The 17,204-nt window shown below is 34.5% G+C and overlaps 1 long non-coding RNA gene across 1 annotated transcript; it reads left to right on the top strand.

The window, feature by feature from the left end:
* The first annotated feature begins 6,657 nt into the window (after positions 1 to 6,657).
* Positions 6,658 to 14,606, top strand: LOC145806684 (uncharacterized). Its single transcript, XR_014350086.1, has 2 exons — positions 6,658 to 6,981; positions 14,371 to 14,606. It is a non-coding gene; the product is annotated as an uncharacterized LOC145806684 (long non-coding RNA).
* Positions 14,607 to 17,204: the final 2,598 nt, after the last annotated feature.

Raw genomic sequence — 17,204 nt, 5'->3', positions numbered from 1 at the left:
TGTGAAAAAATATTTTAAAAAATTAATAAATAAACAAAAATACGAAAATGTACTAAATTTTCGTATTTTTTGGTATTTAGTGTATTTTTAAAAAAAAATTCACAAATATTATATTTTTTAAGTGTGTTTATGTTAGGTGTGTCTAAAAATTAAAAAAAAATACTTAAAATATTAAAAAAATTCATTAAAAATATTAAAATACGAAAAATAAAAATAAAAAAATTCTAAAAACTATCTTATGAAAATTAGCACCAAACAAACTGAGACCCAAAATAAATTAAAAATTAAAAGCTAACTTTTAATTAACTTCTCAAATGGTCCTTTGTGAAGACAGGACGCAATAATCTCTAGTCTGGATCATATTGCAATTGGGTTTAACCAATTTATTCAATTGGATCAAGTCCTATAAACCATGAACAAGCTTGAACGGGTCCGGGTCATCGGTCCATCTGCACCCCCAAACCCAACTAAGAAAGGCGATGTGATGTCCCACCATGCCACGACGACGTAATGTGTCTGTTTCAATTTCGTTATTTATTTATTTTATTTTCCAAGGAGAATAGTTCCAAATGTTTGGTTCTCGAGAAAATTCAGGAAAACAATCTGAGATTTCAAATTTTTTATCAAATAAATAACTAAAATGTCTATAGGATTCATAAAATTGCACTCCACAACTATGTAAAATATTTGATCATTTATTTGGTAGAAAATTTAATATCTCTAACATTATTCATTTGAAATTTTTTTCTCTTTTAACATATCCAAAAACCAAGCCATAAGATTCATTGCAATATGTTTGTTAAAATGCACCTTAGATGTTTGTTAAAATGCTCTTTTGCAGAGCTGCATTACGCCAAGATATATTTTGGATGAACAAACCCTTTGAAATCACAATAGATCAAACGACTTCTAGAAGAATGAATTCTCAAACAAAATTTTGATGTTGAATCTCAAATAAATTTAATTTAATTTAATAGATTAACATTAACAGTGTAGCCGATCCCATTTGATGGGACTTAAGACCTGATTTTGATTTAATTTGGTTGGTTAGATTAACATCAACAGTGATTAAAAAAAAAAAAAAATTTCTTTCATAATGGTAGTGGATTTTGATTTCCCTAGCAGTCTTTTAGAAATGAAGCAGCAGCCCATCATTATCTTCTATCATCATCTTTCTGTTTTACACGAATCAAATACTTACTTGCAAAGACAATGCTTAGTTGTTACAATATTTTAAGCTTCAGGTATAACATCATAATTTTCATTCTTTTTTACTTTTGGGAAGAGCTTTTGGGAAGAGGATTGCGCTAAAATAGCATAAATAATCAATAAGATAAAATGTCACATCTAACTCATAATCACTACAACAAAAGAAACTTTTAACGACTAAATTTTTAGTCACCAAAAGTCAAATTTTGGTCACCAAAACCTTTTGCGACTAAATTTTATGGTCACCAGCTTTGTCATTGAAAGATTGTCAAGGAAAGTAATTGGCGACCAAAAAAGATTTAGTCGCTAAAAGCATACAATTGGCGACTAATAGTTTCAATTGAATTTAACATAACATTTTCAGCGACTAATATTTTTTGTGGCCAAAACTTAAATTGTTTAGCTACTAATAGTTTAGTCGCCTAAGGTATAATATTTGCTCTTTTGGCTACTGATAGTTTAGTCGCCAAAAGCTTTTTTCAGCGACTAATATTTTTTGTCGCCAAAACTTAAATTGTTTAGCTACTAAAATTTTAGTCGCCCAAGGTATAATATTTTCTGTTTGGCTACTAATAGTTTAGTCGCCAAAAGTGTTTTTCTTTATTTTTTTTTTGTTTTTGGCTACTAAATCATTTGTCGCCTAAAGTCTTATTTGTTATGGCAACCAAAATTTTTAGTTGCCAAAAGATTTGTTTTCAAATCAACTAAAAAAAAAAAAAAACCAACTTTTCAAACACAATTATTTTAGCTAGGCTAAAATAGCCAACCAACTAAATAACCAACTAAAATAGTCAACTTTTCAAATAAGGCCTTGGTGTGTCAACTTGCAACCTGAACGAGCTTGAGCTTGTTTCCACAATTGGGGCTGCCTAGGAGCTGCAATGATTCAATAATCTCATCCCATGGTAAGTGCAAAGATTAGGTGGTCCATGATCACAACAGTCCATTCTTGGATTCTAGACATATGGCATAGTAAATATCATTTTCTGGGTTTTTACGCCTTATGTCCTGATATTAACAATGAATTGCATAGTCCATAGATCCAAAGAAGACATCAAACATGAGCCTATCCCATCATCCAACAACGACTGCACAAAGTAATGGTGCAGTTGTGTTGGTGGTGAGTTTTCCAAATTCAAACTGGAGGAAGATCATAGTTCTAAGTCTTCTTCTTTGGGCTTGTTTTGATAACCTTTAAGTAACACGCATTTTATATTATTTTTTCATGGAAGGATCGTTGCAGTGGTTTGTGTTAACTGTGCGATGTACACCTTCTAATAGATGAACCAACTAGGACTAGCCTAGTTGGCTAGAACTCTTGCATCTCACTAGGAGGTCAAGGGTACTAGATGGTTTAACATAAATAAATCTAGTTCTGAATCTCATCAAAGCTCCTCAGAACCCTTGTTATTTTTTGTGCACATATTAATATTGTGAAGGCATATATATATATATATATATTTCGATTAAACCTAAAAACATGACTTTGTTAAGCAACTACTGCTGTGGGGCATGTGAAGGTTGATGACCAGTTCTTTAGCATTCCAAGGCTGTTACTTGTTCTTCTCTTTGACTTATGCAATCCTTTTTAAAACATGTTTGTGTCGGCATTACAATCAGAGTGTGACACGTTTCGTAAAGTTCCATTTTGCATTAGAAAAATTGGAGACATAACTATGCAATTTATTTTTCACATGTTTCTTTTGTTATTGTCTAGTAATTTATACTTATTTTGTTCCTATCATGAAGCGATGAGTGAAGCAGAAGGATGCCCCTCTTAAGGCAAAATCTCCCCAGGTAAGAATAATTGTTTAGTAATTATGAAATAACTAAGTATGAGAACTCTTGCAAAAAAGAAAAGAAGGAAAAACATGCTTGTTTGAATTCAATAGTTATGTGTTTCAATATAGTATTTATACATTTTGTGTAGGACATGCTCAAAATGTAAAAGCAGAATACTACTTGAAAAGGTGCTTTGACTTTTAGGTTCTTTTATGGCAGAAAATCTTAAAATTGCACGGAGGTCCTTATTCCATTTGCTTTTGTGTTATATTGATTAGTTAGTGATGTATTTATCTTTTGGTGTTGGGAGTACTATCACAAAGCACTTTATTCTGCTAAGCATTTCCAAACAGTGTGGGGGCCTAAAAAGTTCATATTGACTCCAAATTTTCAAAGGACACATCTTGTGTGTGCTTTTCTTTGAATTGTTTAGGTTTAACAGTCACGACTCATGAATGGTGTGGCTCTATTATCAGGCTCAAATTTTTTATCCTTTTTTTTAAGTGGATCTGCATGGAGACATCCATGATGACTGCCTTCACAAATGTACAGCATCATACTAGTTTCTAGTTTCTTTGGCTGGAAATGCATGTTTAAACTTGGGTAATGCTGCTAGTTATGGGTTTATCTTAATTTTTAGGTCCTGTTTGGATGGTTTTTGAAAGTACATATATCTTAATGTGTCTTGCATATGAACTATGAAATGAAAATGTTGTCTAGATAGGCACTGATGACTGAATAGAACATTAAGGATGAAATTTCTCAGGGAATTGCATCATGATGTGACATGTATCCGTACATATCCTTCACTGTCTAACTTCATGAATGGTACTTGGTTAGGTCCAACCCTTATTCGGCTTTCAGGCAGAATTTGACTTTAGAGGTGTTATCTGTCGATAATAATTGCATCTTTCCATGATTCCTTGTGAGACTTTCATTTGTTAGGCATGCTTACAAATCAGCTATAGTTGTTGTTTTATGTGGATGATTGGTTCATATGTGGAAATTTTTTATGTCCAAAAAGGCAAAAACTTACCGATATGCAATGCATTCATAAGGCAGAAAGTGAATAACTCATTGGCATGGAATGAATCACCAGGATTAAAAAATGATGATGTTGCTTTTTCTTATTTTTTATGCTGAAATTTTAGAACGCAAGTCTGGATGCAATTTCTAATACTGAAAAGTGTCTTCATTCTTAATATGAACAGGGAAAATGAATTCTTGGAGGTTGCGTAGAGATGCTGCTGATAATTTTTTTTTTGTTCCCCAAAAATTATTGGTTCACTCAGTATAATTAATTGGGGAGAAGATCTCTATTGTGCCAAACTCATTTAACATATGGCTTTACATTGTGTATATGCTTCCGTACCACAGGTATGTAAATCATTTTGAATTTTTTATAATGTCTAACAGAAGGGTGGAGTGGAATACTTATTTGTGATAAATTTTAGTTATTGGGTACTATTTAGTGTAAGTGCAGTCTTTTCTTGTCTAGCTTTCTAGAAAGCAACATTACTGGTTGTAAAGATAAGGAATTCACTCTTATACATATTACATATACATATCTATAGTTCATATACCTAATTTTGTTTGTCAATTTGTCATAAAATCACCTCTCTCTCTCTCTCTCTCTCTGTCATGTTAGAATGGTCGGAATCTAGTGGGGAATGAGAGTCTCATTATTAGGAATATGATACCTACTAATTTAATACCACTGATAATTTCATTGAAGTGTGTCGATAATTCGAGTGTTAAAACATACGTTGTAGTGAGCTTAAATATGTGATTATTATGGGGTGTGAGGATTAGATTCATTTTAGTTTGAAAAACTAATTTCAATCATAGTAGGTAATTAGTATTCACTTTCCTATTTCAATCTATTCCAAATAGTGAAATCATGGGATTTGATCGAGAAAAACAAGTTTCAGAAGCATCTTTCATTTGTATCGATTTGAGTTTTTCACACCATATTTTGATCTTCCTCTTCTTTGATCCAAAATTCTCATAAAATACTTGACTCGTGAAAAACACATTCTTTTTCTCAAGATTTATGTCATCCAAACTTAATCTTGGTGGCTTCTTTATGGTATAAGCATATTTAATTGATGAAATTTGCAAGTAATCAAGCATGTTGACTTAAATTTCCACTTTAGTTCACATCCCTTCTTTTATATTTGTGGGTGCTATAAAAAAAAGCTTGATAAAGGCAATATGTGGTAAGCTTGGGAGTAAAGCTTGGCATCACACAGAGCTACATATGCCTCATTGATCAAGGTTCTCCGCCCCCCCACCTTCCCTTTATCATAGTGGGAAGCAAAGGACATATCCCTTGCTTCAGAGTTGAGAATAAAAACACAGAATGTCAATACATATCCTTAGAAGCAAGTCTGACCTCAAATACTTTCTTGAATTCAGTCTCTGTTTTTCAAAAGAAAAGAAAACAAAAGTGACTAAAAATTAAAGGTTTAATTTCACTTTTATCTTTATCAATATTATTTTTTTTTAGTTTCTTCTATTTAGTCCCTAAAGTTCATAATTTTAACAAATGTGTGCCTAATTAGGAACAATTATCTTAATCAACAACCGATAAAAACCTAATTTAATGTGCAAAAATGTCATTTCAAAACTTGAATTAAACCATATAGTTAATTACTTATTTGTATTTACAATTTTGAAATGATAGGTGAAGAAGAAGATGGGTCTTTTGGTTATTAGGTGTAAATTGTCTAATATAGTTGGAGTAAAAGGATAAGTGTTTAGTTATATGGTTCAGATTGTCTAAATTGTAAAATTGTCTATTAATTTAGGTGTTCACCATTACTAATCTGGAATGATTGTCTCAATCGGATCATATATGAAATGAAGTTAGAAACTTTAAGAATTAAGTAGATGAAATTGATAATTTATGAATGAAATAGAAAAAGAAAAAAAAATGTTAATAATTTAAGAGATAAAAAATGAAATAAAAAAAAAAAAAAAACTAAAGAATAGAAATTTAAAGCATGCATATGATTTTTGTGATATTGCCCAAGTGTTTGCTCACAATTGAGAACTCCCAAACATGGCCTTCTTAAAGTCACAGACAAAGATATCCAATCAATGTTCTTATTGACTTTACTAGGGCAATATAATTTTTATTTTATTTTATAATAACCAGACACTTGTGTGGATTATGAGAGATTACTCAATGATCCATATTATCCAAATCTTTACCATGCAATTGCTAGCCAGCGTTGACCTCACTATCACTAGTAAAATTTAAACATTTCATTTAAAATTAATTTCAAATGTATTTAAAATGCTTTGGTAATTTAATAATACTATTTATTTAGAACGCGATATGTATTTGACCAGAATAAATACAATGTTATCACATTGTACTCTAAAGACTTTTTCTATAAAATTTTTCTAAATCTAGAACATTATTGAATGAATTTAATTGGAATAGTGAGAACAAGGGAAATAATTTGTAGATGGGGTTTGTTAAAAACACTTTTTTAATCTTAAAAGTAATACAATAAAATTTCTACATTCCAATGTGTGAAAGCGTGTTAGGGGTGGTGTAGAAAGTGGACTCCGAGTCATGTGACCCCCCAAAGAGAGAATCTCCTTCTTACCCTAGGACCTCGAGTATAAAAGGACCCCATGAAGCATAATGCATAATAGCCCAATCAAGCTTTCTTTCTCTCTCTCTCTCTCGAAAATGTTGAGGGGAATGTCGTCTGGTTCGAAATCATTCATGAAATGATACTCAAAGCACATACCATTTGAATGATTTCGGACCAGGCTTCATTCCCCTCAACTTGAAGAAATTATTTCAACAAAATGCTAGTTTTGTCATTGGAAAAAACCAATTGTTGTATATGGTGGTGATCAATTCTACTTCTAACACAGTTCATCACTTAACTCCCAAGAAGATGATGGTATGGTATCAAAGATCAGATCGACTTCATGAAATCCAGCAATAACACGGTTTGCAGCTATCAGGTGGGTGCAATTCATAATTTTTACTTTTATTTTTGTTTTATTTTATTTCTACCTACCTAACATGTTTGACATTAATAATGTGAACATAATATATATATATATATATATACATAAAATATGGATATGACTGGTGATAGACAATTAATTAATCAATCTTTTCGTAGGGACATTGGACTGTTGAATTTCTCTTACTATGTGATTTGCATGGGAGTCAGGTTTCGTTTCGAAATAGACTATTTTAGTAATTTTTTAATTTTTTAGTTAAAATATAAGATAAATTTTTTTTATATATTTCGAATGACTTTTTAGTTTTTTATGAAAAAATGTACAAAAAATAGAGAGAAAATAGAATTTTTGACTTTTTGGTAAGGGTATAGGTTTTTTAATTTTTTTAATAATTTTTTAACTTTTAAGATAAAACTTTTATTTTCCAAACGAGGCGTATCACTATGTTCGTATTCGGTGAGAGATGCGTATCACTATATTCATATTCGGTGAGAGAGAGAGGGAGCGCTTTGAATTTATCAATCATTCCATTCATATCGAATCAGGATTCTCCCATGCCTTTCTCCTTGTTTCCTTACTTGCTGGGCCATGGGGCTCACTTTGGGGCTCAATTTCGATGATTCGAGCCGTTCATATTTTAAGATTTGTTGAATATATTATACCTGTAAAAATTCAAGTTAATCGAATATCAGAAACTACGTGTTCGGTTCATCAAACTAAAAATCATTTTTAAAAAAAATTTAATAAACAGTTTTTCAAACACATGCTTTCTGATATCCGATCAATTTGATTTTTAACAGATATGATATACTCAACAAATCTTAAAATGTGAACGGTTCAAATCATTAAATTTGAGCCCAAAAGTGGGTCCAATAATCCAACAAGTAGAGAAGCAAGGAGAGGATCCTGATTCATTCATATCAACTCTTGTTTGTCAAGCCTCCTCGAGAATACTAGTAATTACTACTACTACCAAAACAAAAAATAAAAAAATTGAAGGTACATATTATATGTTATGTTTATTTTTGGGTTACAAGAGAAGAAATTCTTCTTTTTTTTAGGTGCAAGAGAAGAAATTCACTATTACATAAGGGTGAGGGGTTGGTGTTGGGGGGTTGGAACCTCGCTCGGAGCATGGAATCACTGAGCTCATCTTATTGATCAATAAAATAAAAAAACAGAATGGCTTTTCTCCAATTTGGGTCAGACAGTTAAGATTTTTTATCGATAAAAATTGTTAAATGAGAGTTTCTTATCAATAAAAGTCATTAAACGAATAGCTCTTATCAATAAGAATCTTTAAAAAAATTAATTAGGCCATGTTTTCATAAACTCTTATTGATAAAAAAACTTCTATTTAATAATTTTTACTGATAAAAAACTTCAACTAAAGACAAACCAAATCTATAAGAAAAAAAAAGGTTAAAAATACAGAATCAAAGACCGGTGAAGTCCATTGATAGGCCCACTTCTTTGTCTTAAAATTTTTCTACTCATCATGTTGTGTCATTTTAAATTTGTGTTAGAATTCATTTGATACTAACTCAATCTATTTATTTTATTTTTTTTGTATTATTATATCATGTCATTTTTAGTTTGTCTGATATGTGTCATGTCAAAAAAAATTTACTCCTAATTAAAAAGTTCAAATGTACGAAAACAAACAAAAAGAGAAAGAAGAAAAACTCACAAGTTCAATTTCATGAATTAATCTCTACTAAATCAAATTATTCATAATAATAAAAAAGTTAATTTCAACTATTTTTTTTAATTTCAAAAAATTTAACCCTATTTAATTATTTTTGTTTAATTGACTCCAAATTAGTAAATAAAAAGATCGTATCATGTCAAATAGAAAACAAAAAGAATGTATTGATATCAAAATCTTATTGTACAATTTTTTTTTGTTTTAGCTAGATAGGTTTAATTAAAAAATGTAAATATATAATGATATCTCTCAATTTAATTATTTATCGTATTGTGTCATAGTCAAACTCATGTAAAAAATGATTAATCTTAGTTTAAGTTGACTTTGTGTCATATCAAAAATTCTCACCCTTATACCTAACAAAACAACAGTCAATTGCACGTTTGGTTAAAGAGACAAAAGGTATATCAAGCAGAAAGAGTAATTATTTAATGATTTTGGAACATTACTTAACACCATCCATCACTTATATTTATCAAATTGTTTCCCAAGAACTTAACAAAAAGTCCTAGTCCAGTGAATTTGCTCACCACATGAATTTGCTCCAGGAGCAAAAAATAATTAGTAAAATGATTTCTCCAGCACAAGGGTGCACATCTGTAGTTAGTAAAATGAGAAGAACATGTAGTTATAGACAGTATGTATGTATCAGTACACGTTGAGAGGACACTATAGACATATCTCTCTGTTAAGAGAAGTTGTTTTATTATTTTTATATTATATTTAGTTTGGAGATTTGAGAAAAAATTTAGAAAAAAAAAAAACAAAATAAGTAAAATGTGAATAAAATATACTTAAATTTCACATAATTTTACATTTTTTTTCTCTTCTCTTTTCAAATCTTTTAAACAAACACAGTATTAGGGATGATGACTTTTTCCATGCATTGATGATGATTGATGGATGTTATGTTTTCTAACTTGGCGTCTAGGTTTGATTATTCAATTTCTCTGTCAAACATGGTAATTTTCCCTCTCCCTTTTCCCAAATTGTCTTCTTTCCAGCTCATAAAAACAAACAAACAAAAATAAATAAATAAATAAATTAAAAATGTACCACATAAAGTTTGATTAAAATGTAAGTCGCCTCCAGTAATTTTAAAAATTACATTTCACTTTTTGAAATTTTTAATTTCATAACAAATTATCTATTTTATTAATAAATCATTAAGTTAATTAATCATTTTTAATGATATTAGAAATATATTTCAATTAATAATTTAGATAATTTTATTATTGTATAGGAGAGCAATTATGAATTTTATTTTTTTAGTTAATTTTGTTAAATAAATTTTTTTAATAAAGGGATATTTGTAATTTTTCAAACCACATAAGATAATCTGTACTTTAAGTAAACTTTAGAGGGGTATATTTGTAATTTATCCCCCCCAAAAAAAAAAAAAAAAAAAACGCCTTATCTTTACCCTACTCATCTTTCAAATCTCAACTCCATTCTACCCACCCACCCAACTACCACTTTTAGCCACCACAGCCACCACATCCTCCACTTCCGATCACCAATCCCCAAGTCCTCTCCCATCATAATCCACATCTTCGCTAACTCTCTCACTATCGGGACTCCACTAAGCCACCATCGTGACCCCTTACTCAACACCCCTAACTACTACTTTTGGCCGCTACAACCACCACCGCCTCCACTTTTGATCATCGATCCCCGAATCCTTTCCTATCATAATCCACCTCTTCTCCAACTCTCTCACCATTGGGACTCCACTGAACCCCCATCCACCATCGTGACCCCTTATTCAACACTTTTACCTATTGCGTATCCCTCCCCTAACAAAGGTAAACATGGGAAAAGATTGTCAAAATTGCCATATCAACAAAGGACAATCATGATCACTAGATATGTTTTTGAGAGACAACATGGGAACTATTAGGCCTCATTTGTTTTTAGAGGTAGAATAAAAGAAATTCATGAAGAGATTAACAGTGAGGGGATTGATAGTGAGAGGATTAAGTAAAATTGTGTTTGTTTTGATAATAGTTGTTAGTTGGTGTAGAAATTGTTAAATTTATTTTATATAAAATAAATATACAAAAATACGAAAACATTAAACATTAATGTTCAAAAAAAATACCCAATATGTAAAAAAAAAATTAAAATATAAATAAAATTATGATTTTTACTTAACAAAAAAAAATTAAACATTTATGTTCAAAACAAAATGGCCAACATGTGAAAATAAAAAATAAAATAAAAAAATAAGTCGGGTGGACTATTTTCTAATACCAAGTCTCATGGGCCTATCTTAATCCCCTCCTCAAGGGGATTCGTAGTCTGGAGGGGATTACAAATCCCTTCTCTATCTCTCAAAACAAACATGATATTAGTGGATCCCACCTCACTATAAATCTCAATCCCCTTCTGTGGGGATGTATTTTCTGAATACCAACACGTGGCAATGTGACGCCGACGTGTCAGCCGAGGTGCCACGTGTCCTGGTTGTGACGCCGAGGTTATCTCCGAAGATATCGGAGTCCGAGATAAATGGATAGGGGGCAAGAGTCCTAGAGTAAAAAATGAACTTTGATAAGATAAGGATAAAGCTCTTAGGGAGTTTATCTTTATCTCTTGTGAAATCCAAAGTAAGCACTGAATGGGAGTCCATAGAAGTCAGGCTTCCAGTGGGATTAGGATTGAGTTGGCTATAAAAGAGAGGCACCCCCATGGGTCTAAGGTATGCTTTTTATGCTTAAGCTTGTGAGTTTAGCACTTGATTATCTTTGAGTGATATACTAACTTGATCGTCGGAGTGCCCCCGGGTGGAAGAGCCACCACCGGAGCCTTTTCTTTCTGTTACAGGTTAGCTGAAGCCATCTATTCTGCCAGTGCTTTTCCAGCTAATTACTAGGCGGGCAGTGTGGTCAGAAAATCACCCACACAATTTGGCGCCGTCTGTGGGAAACTTAGAAGAATAGATGGCCAGTAACGGACAGAAGGAAAACATTGGGGGCCACACTCCTGCTGGGAGTGGCAGACCAATTGACCTTGACATTGAAGGAGACAACCACAATGCAGAAACTCATGACCAGGGCCACGGAGAGAAAGACGTCGGCTAGGAGGGCGACATTTCGAAGAGGACAGACCAAGGCAAGTACTATAACGAAGATAACCTTCAGGTATGGAGGAATAGGTGCCTACGGAGGGATGAGGAAGTAAAAGAATTGGCAAACAAGTTGGCAGACCTACAGTCGGTCATCAACTTCATGATGCAAAACAATGTCATGCAGCCACATACCCGCTGCAGGATACGCCGATGCCAGCATATAGCGATCCCGGTTATCCCTTTACTGTTCTGTTGTTTTCCGGACGCGGTTCCGTGGAGTTGGTAGTTGTACCTATCGTGTTGTCAACCTTTAAACTCTTTTGTTTGATTTTTAGAATGTATTGGGCTTGGTTGTTACAGGTTGGTAGAGCTTTAGCTCCCATTGTTGTTGCCCAGTTTTTTGAATGGTCCGCTCGAGCGGGTCTTCTTACGCTCGAGCGGGGTTTACACACTTCCAGTATTTCGTGTCTCTGCAAAACTTCTGCAGATGTGTTTTCTACGCTCGAGCTGGTTTCTGGTGCTCTAGCGGGTCGCGCTCGAGCGGGCTTGTTAGCGCTCGAGCAGGTAGTACTTTTTGGTGTAAGTTCTAGGAGGGGGAAATCTACGCTCGAGCGGACTGGTTTTCACGCTCGAGCGGATGTACTTTATTCTTGTGTCTTGGCGCTTGAGCGGGCCTTCTTGCGCTCGAGCGTACCTAGCTTTTTGTCCTTGACGCTCGAGCGTTGTGTTCTCCGCTCGAGCGGGAGAGTCGTATATCAGTTGGCAGCTAGGCTATTTTAAATCACTTTTTACATTTCCTTTCTCTCTCTTACTTTGCCAAAACCAATTTTGAGAGCTCCTTACTCTAAAACCTAACTTCTCTCTAGGGTTTGATCTAGTAGTAGTGTTTTCCTCACCTTGAGCCTTTGTAAGAAGTGTGTTGATCATTGAGGGCTACATTTTGATCCGAGAAATTTGGTGTTTGGAGCACTTCCGAGTTTAGCTCTTCTTCTCCTTGGGTTCTACATTTAAGGTAGGGATTTCCTTGTTCTTTTTCAATACTTCGTCTATAGATAGACATGTGGTAGTTTTGTATTGCATAAAAATCATATCCATGTTGGATTTATTTGGAATCATGAGAAGGAATCTAGGGTTGGTTGTGTAAAGATAGTTATTTTACCATTGGTGGTTGTTTTGGGCTAATTGGAGTGTGAATTAGCATGTTGTAGTTGACAGAAGAAAAAGCCCTAAATTATATTTTGATTGATAAGTTAAAATGGATGGTAGTTAACCTATGTTGGAAATCTCTATTAGTATTGTAAGTTGGGTGAAGGTGTTAATGCCTAAGGGATTAACCATGGTTGTGGACTGGGTTTGAAATAAAGATAATGGACTAATATGAGTTATGGCTTTATTATCCACGGATTTGGTTTTACGACAACAAAAGGGAACGGAACTTGTTTTGTAAAATGGGAAAAGTATTTTTGAAATACGAATGAAAATTGGATTGTTGTTTCTTGGGTATTGAACATACACATGTGAAGGATTGTAGCTTTAACTACCATGTTAATGTTGTTGTTGGGTTTGTGGTCTCATAGCAATTGAGTCTTTAATAGATGTACTAAATATTTGCATCTAGAGGTTTTATCCTTGGTCATCGGTGGAGGATAACACGGTTGTGTTGAATTGTCGTGTATGCATTATACCATTGTTGATGGAACATCGTATGTGATGAAGTGTTGAGATACATTATTTATGTATGCTTGCTCGGGAGGAGGTAGTTATGTGTTCATATACTTTAACACATTGCGTGTATCTTGATGGTTTGTGTATATGTGTTATATATGTTGATTATGTCTTGTTATGTTGGGTTGGTAATGTTACACCTTGCGCTAAAAATCAAAGGTACTGTGACCTTCCAGCTAGCGCCTGGAGAATTGACTGCGCTGAGAATCGAAGGCACCATACCCTTCCAGCTAGCGCCTGGTAAACTGGCATGTTGTTGTGAGAGGTGCATCTTTGGCTTACTACGCACATAGCTAGTAGAGCAAAGTTTTGTTATTGATGTTTCAGTGTGTCTGGGAATATCATGGATTGTGTTGATTACGGATTTGGAGGGTCGAGTTGCCTCATTGATTTGTCTTATGCATGTTGGTGAGTTGTTATCTCCCTTTTTATAATGGTGCATGTATAGATTTGATTGTATCAGGAAGAAGCCAAAATGTCATTTTTGTCTTTTGGAAAGTATGAAGGAGAATGGATATTTTAAAGAGATATATATATATATATATATATTTTGAAAAGGTATATCTGTGTATGTTTGGAAAATGGAGGAGAGTAGTGGGCTTAGTGAATTTATTTCCTAAGGTATTGTTAATGTTATGAAAGATTGGGAACGGGGATTAATGAAAGAAAAGAAAATTGAATCGCCTATGGCATTGATTGAAATGGTTGTTTTCAAGAAAGGTTCATACTTATGTATATTTTGTATAAACTGTCACATTACTATTCTAGTATGAGATTGGGTATTCATGATCATAGCTATCTGTATGATGTTATTGTTGAAGGCCATGTTGAGATCCCTACTGGACTATATGTTCATCCCACGTTGTTGAATCTTTTTCAGGTGTTGAGCTGAATGTGCTGCAAGATTTGGATCTTCTGATTTGTTGGCCACGGGGCCTCTCTTATATGGGCGGAATGCCATATGTGTAAAAGGGTTGCACCATTCTTCTTGATTTGTTGTTAATGATGTAAGCCCAAGGGCAATTTATTTATTATGCTCATGTTGTATTTACTAGCATACGAACGAGAGCAATGTTATTCACTTCTACAAATTGAATATATGAGTTTATTTCCGCATGTTATCTCTGAAATGGAATTAAGTAAATGAAATTGGTAATAATTTGTGTAATAAAAAGTGGGGCATGACACAGCAACTAATAGCCAGAAGAGGGGAAGAAGAACAATCCCCGAAGTCCCTCAGCACACCAAGAATGGAAGGCACTCTCACCGACCTTCCAGGGAAGTCGGACGAGAGGAGCCGAGACGAGAGGAGTCCCGAAGGACGTATCACACGAAGGACCCAGAGCCCAAAGAACATCGGCATGTTCAAGGGCAGGTGCTCTGCTTTGACACAACACATGGAGAGAGATCAAAACGAGCCCACCACAAGGCTGAAAGTAGTGTGCCGAAAAGATTGAAGTCCAAAGATAGCCTAGGTCCAAGGAGGAGTAAAGAAGACTTGAGAGATTACCTCAAGAGGAAACAACAGAATGCTAAAGCCGAGGTAACTTCTCCGGTTAAGCCGAAGACACCATTCTCGGTGGAACTGGACAAATTTGAAGCACCAAAGAGATTCAGTATGCTGAGGTTCCAAATATATGATGGTAAGTCAGATCCCAACTTTCACGTTGGACTATACCTGAATTCAATGGCGTTATATAGTAGGAACGAGCCATTGCTCTGCAAAGTATTTCCCTCATCCTTCGGGGAAATTGCATCAGATTGGTTCCATAAACTACCAAAGGGAAGCGTAAAGACTTGGGAAGGCCTGGCCGAGATGTTCGTGGCCAGGTTTGTGACAAATAAACTACAGCCCTTGAGGGTCGACGCACTGATGGCTTTAAAAATCACCAAGGATGAAGGCCTTAAGGCCTACGCAAAAAGGTACTACGAGGTGTTCAATCGAATACCTGATTGCAACCAAGAGGTGGCGGTCATGTCCTTCAAGAACGGCCTGAAAGATGACTGCCCACTACGGAAATCTTTGGCAAAGACACTACCAAAAAACATGGAAGAACTACAAAAGCAAAAACAAAGCAGACATTAGGAAACAGATAAAGTATACAAGACTTTAAAAGTAAAACAAGTATGAATGCAGGGCTCTTACCATTACCCTCTATAAAGACTGATCGTAGGAGAAGAAAGAGATGGAGGTCTTCATCTGGGGCGAACTTCCAGTTCCCCGAGGTAATGAAGTAATCGTCACCAGCTCCCTTGTTGGAGTCTGGGAGGTCGGCTACAATTTTGAATTTTGTGGACCTCGGCTTAAGGTAATAAATGTAGCATTTTTCTTTCAAGTTAAGGCCACACATGGTATAGCAATATTGGATGTCGGCAAGGGTGATCCTAGCGTTTTCCTGTTTAGCTAAGGCTATAATACCATTGATCACTCGGTAAGAATTGATGGCCAGTTGCATAGGATTCAATTTATAGTAATGGAGAACCTCACGAAACAGAATGTTTAGTGGAAGCCAAAGCCCACACTCGATAAAGGCGACTACGGGGAAAGGCATGGAGTCGGCAGTGGGCATGATAGAGTCATCATCCCCAGCCAACCTCAAATGGACGTCGGCTGGGATCTCAAACTCCTATCTAAAGTATTCTAGTTTAGAGGGGGGTGTTTACCCTATGTTTCCACATACCCATGATATCGGCTTAATCTTAGAAGGTGGGTCTCAGATAAAAATCTTGATTTTTTAGGGAAAGCATGTCGGTCTAAAATGAATGATCTCGGCTGTCAAATTTTAAGCCGATTTACTGGAAGAAAATACAGATATAGGTTCTATCACCTCAAAATGCCGAGGTAATAGAACCTAGGGGCAGTTGTGGGGATGTATTTTCTGAATACCAACACGTGGCAAGGTGACGCCGATGTGTCAGCCGAGGTGCCACGTGTCCTGGTTGTGACGCCGAGGTTATCTCAGCAAGGCCGAGGTTATCTCCGAAGATATCGGAGTCTGAGATAAATGGATAAGGGGCAAGAGTCCTAGAGTAAAAAGGGAACTTTGCTAAGATAAGGATAAAGCTCTTAGGGAGTTTATCTTTATCTCTTGTGAAATCCAAAGTAAGCACTGAATGGAAGTCCATAGAAGGCAGGCTTCCAGTGGGATTAGGATTGAGTTGGCTATAAAAGAGAGGCACCCCCATGGGTCTAAGGTATGCTTTTTATGCTTAAGCTTGTGAGTTTAGCACTTGATTATCTTTGAGAGATATACTGACTTGATCGTCGGAGTGCACCCGGGTGGAAGAGCCACCGCCGGAGCCTTTTCTTTTTGTTACAGGTTAGCTGAAGCCATCTATTCTGCCAGTGCTTTTCCAGTTGATTACTAGGCGGGCAGTGTGGTCAAAAAATCACCCACACACCTTCCTATAACTCAAAACAAACGGGACCTTAGAATGATATAGTTAAAACATTTTTTTTAACTCTAGCAAACTAAAAATGACTAGCAAAACTATTTACTTTGTTTGGTTCTTCTTTTTCAAACTCAATTTTCTGGAAATTTTAAAATACTTGTTTGGTTATTCAGAAAACCAAACAAACTTTTCAAATTCAAGTTTCCCTCCAATTTAAGGAGAGACAATTTCAAAAAAAAAAAAATTGTCACATCAAAAAATACTTTCACGGTAGTTATATATATATATATACATATTATATATGTATGAAAATATAATTTG

The sequence above is a fragment of the Camellia sinensis genome, chromosome 14, assembly GCF_055761805.1.
Source record: "Camellia sinensis isolate YWXY chromosome 14, ASM5576180v1, whole genome shotgun sequence".
Lineage (NCBI taxonomy): Eukaryota > Viridiplantae > Streptophyta > Magnoliopsida > Ericales > Theaceae > Camellia > Camellia sinensis.
This window is presented reverse-complemented; position numbering and strand designations above follow the sequence as displayed.